Here is a 3,771-nt window from a genome sequence, read left to right on the forward strand (position 1 = left end):
TGCCTCTGTATAGTATAGAGCAATCATCTGGTGACATGGCATATTGAATGAACACCAGTCTCAAAGCTGGACCTCAGATTTAAATTTTTGTTCTCATTTAGAACAAAGTTTTAAGGGAACCCTGTGCTGATATTGGGTCAACATTCTCAGAACCATTCCTGGCCTTTGCCTTGCTCTGCTGTGTATATCAGGAGGCCGACACCAGGCTGCAGGACATCGAGAGGGAAGGGGAGAAGCCTTCCCTCTCAAAAGAGAAGCATATTTCTTCCTTTCCTTCTCTGCCTGAGGCCTCTTCTTCATGTCTCCGACTTTCAGTAGACAGACCTCTTTGCTTCATGGTCCCAGCTTTTCCCGGGGACCCCTGGGTTCTAATAACGTCTCCTCCTCCTTTTGTTCCTGTAGCTCAGTGCTTCTCAGCTGGGAACATTCTCTCTTCCCACCCCCCACCCCCCACAAACAGTAACTCAAGGAACTTTAGTAATGTCTGCAAACACTTTTTATTTCAAATCTGAAAATGTCTTTATGTTTTAAAAATGGATTCCAGGAAGGTTAAGAAGCAATACCTGGTATAACTCCCTTTTTCCTGGGTCTCTTCTATGGATGCAGAGGAGTGTCCAAACTGTACAACCAATGGATTTGCTAGAGGAGGAAATGTTACCCTGGGACAAGGTATTTTTTTCTCCAGTTTTGCTAGTTGGTAGGCACCTGGGGCTTTCTGCCCTGGTGACCTTCTGTACCTGGCCCATCATCCTTGCTCTGCTCATTTCTAACTGTGTGGAGCCTAGAAGTAGACCGCAGATAGCAATTTGAATCATAGTGCCACTTTCTACTAACTATAGACGGTTGTATGCTACTGCCATGGTGTGAAATTTCTCCAAGTTAAAATAAATAAAGAATGCACCTTAGGTAAACATAGCTCTCCTCCTCACACAACCATATCAAAATTACAACTAAACCATAGAACAACCTTCATTATGACTGGCAGAAATCAAGTTGAATGGAGGTCCTACAACCACAGAATTAAAAATGAAACTACATCCATTCAGACTAGTTGTAGGGGCAGAGACGCAGAACAGTCTGGTCCCACAGTCATGTGTAGCCAATAAAAATCAGGGGGATATCTCAGGAGTGAGGGGGTCCCAGCCCCACACCAGGCCCCCCAGCCAAGGGGTCTAGTGCCAGGAAGGTAAGTTCCCACAACTTCTGGCTATAAAAATCAGAGGTGATTGAGTCGGCAGAAGAAACTGCTGGATTCCCAGGCAGTTTCTCCTAAAGGGCCCACACACAGACTTACTTCTACTCATTTCTGCACTGGAGCAGGAGTTGGCAAGGCACCAGTGGCATACAGAGAGGAACTGAAGTGTCTGGCATCAGGGTGAGAGCTGGGGGACAGCTTTCTCCCAGACAGGAGCTGGCAGAGGCCATGATTCTGTCTAAGCCCTCCCCCAACAGAGCCACAGAGCACAGCAGGCACCATACCTGGCTCACACTGTTTGCCCTGTACTGGTGATTCCTTGAGACTTCGCCCCACCCAATTTACTTGCCCACACAAATGGTTAACGGTGACTTTTACAAATGAATGACTCATGTTTGCACATGTTTCTAATCTTCCTAAATCCTCTCAAACAAGCAGCAGCTGGCCTCAGCAAGCCTCTGTACCTTGCTAAGTGTCTCCAGGCCCTGCACTAGCAATAGCTGGCTTAGGTTCACAGTCTAGCCTCACTAGGGCACCTCCAAGCCCAGCACAAGAAGCAGCCAGTTGCTGATCACTTTAGAGCTTATGCCAAGTGCCCCAACGGAACACAAGGGGGCACCAGAGCCATGCTGAAGTAAGCTCTGCTGTGTGGCGTGAGCTCCTGCACAGCTGATCCTCCATGGAGGGTGGATGTTAGTAGTCAGTGGTCACAACCAGTCCTTGCAACTGACTGGCCTGGCTAAATCCCTCCCATTGACCTGCCAACAGTAATCAAGGCTCAACTGCAAGAGGAGGGTGTACTCAGCTGACACAGGAGGCACACCTCGAGTACCCAGCTTGGGTGATAGGGGAGGCTGTGCCACTGGCCCCCATAGAACACCTACTACATTAGGCCATATTACCAAGACAGGAAGTCACAGCAACTCTACCTAAGACACAGAAACAAACACAAGGAGGCTGCCAAAATGAGGAGACAAAGAAGCATGGCCCAAATGAAAGAACAGAACAAAACTCCAGAGAAAGAACTAAACAAAATGGAGATAAACAATATTTCAGATACAGAGTTCAAAACACTGATTATAATGATGCTCAAAGAACTTAGTAAGGACTTCAATAGGATAAAAAACATCCAGTCAGAAATTAAGGAAACACTAAATTAAATAAAAAACAATTTACAGGAAACTAAGAGTAGAGTGGATGCAGCACATGTCCAACATCAAAGTTTTTCATGTAATGTGAACATTCTATATCATCATGAACAATGCCTTTTCCTGTGCTCCCAAAAGTTTCAATGCCACACACTTCTCCTCCCTCCATACTTGTTGCTTCTCCTCCTTTCACAATGGAGACTGTTTTTCCAGCATGTATTCTATATGGCCCAAATGAATGTCCATTTAGATTACGGACTGGTTTCACTTGGCATGTTCTTGCCATCTATTTCATTCTCATAAGATTCCATAACTATTTGATGGCTTCACCGACATCACATAGATGGACATCAATTCTAGCACACTTTTTTCTAGTGTTAGTGGTATCTTTTACAGTTTTAATAATGTATCATATTTGAGATTAGAAGTGACAGTAAAGGTACAGTCAATAATCCTGTCACATGTGTTCCAAAATCTATCTTACAGATACCATCATACTGTAACACTCTTGTGACACCAGCATTGGGAGTATAATGGGCAGCACAGTTTTGAGAGAACGCCTAGTAGGAAGTGCCAGGCCTGTGTTTAATCCATTCTCTTTTGTTAGCCTTTGTGAACACCCTTCCAGCTTTTCCCAGATTTCTAGCATTGTCATCCCAGGCTTGATATGGCTCATTACATACTTTCTAACTTGTCGATGTGCTTCCACAGCTCAAAAATCATCCCAAATCTCTTCACTAGATTGATCTAATGCTTTTTTTTCTTTGCTTGTAGCTCTCCAAGCAGCTGTTCATCTATCGTGTGTGGGGGGCGGGGTGGGGGGAGGGAGGGTGTACTCACATGCTTGTCCTTTGAGAAATACATTGTTAGGATACAGGTCATATATTGGAACTGAAGGAGGGTCTGTTTGAACTTTTGGTCCTCTCTTCTTCTTTTCCAGTTACTGCATCTCCATCTTTGTCGGTAATTTCTTTCTTTTCCTCCAGTGCTTGTCTTTCCAATTGTCTTGCTACCTCATCAACTGGGGCTCCTAATTCTTTATCAGATTCCTATTGCCCTGTGGCATCCCCTTTACTCTTCTTTCTTTTTTTCTTGGCTGCCTTCTCAGCTGTAGAGGCAGCTCCCTCTTCCATGTCACCTGGATTCTGTCGCCATTCAGGTGGCTCCCAGAGGACACTGCCTCTTCCACATCTGCCATGTTGCCCCAGAGAGTGTGAGGGACTGGAAACACTTTTGTTTGTTATAACCAGGCAGGGGGGAGGGTGCTACTGGCACCTCATAAATAAAGGCCAGAAATAAAGGCTAAACATTTTATGATATACAACCCCCCACAATAAAAGATTATCTAACCCCAAATCCAATCAACAGTACCATTGAGAAACCTGCCTTAGTCTAAGCAGTAATGTCTCCCTTAGTTGTTGTTAATCT

General features: G+C 44.9%; 1 pseudogene; it reads right to left on the reverse strand.

Annotated features, from left to right (window-relative positions):
* Positions 1-2,377: 2,377 nt before the first annotated feature.
* LOC114514003 lies at positions 2,378-3,541 on the reverse strand (annotated as a pseudogene).
* Positions 3,542-3,771: the final 230 nt, after the last annotated feature.

The sequence above is a fragment of the Phyllostomus discolor genome, chromosome 2 (genome assembly GCF_004126475.2).
Source record: "Phyllostomus discolor isolate MPI-MPIP mPhyDis1 chromosome 2, mPhyDis1.pri.v3, whole genome shotgun sequence".
Lineage (NCBI taxonomy): Eukaryota > Metazoa > Chordata > Mammalia > Chiroptera > Phyllostomidae > Phyllostomus > Phyllostomus discolor.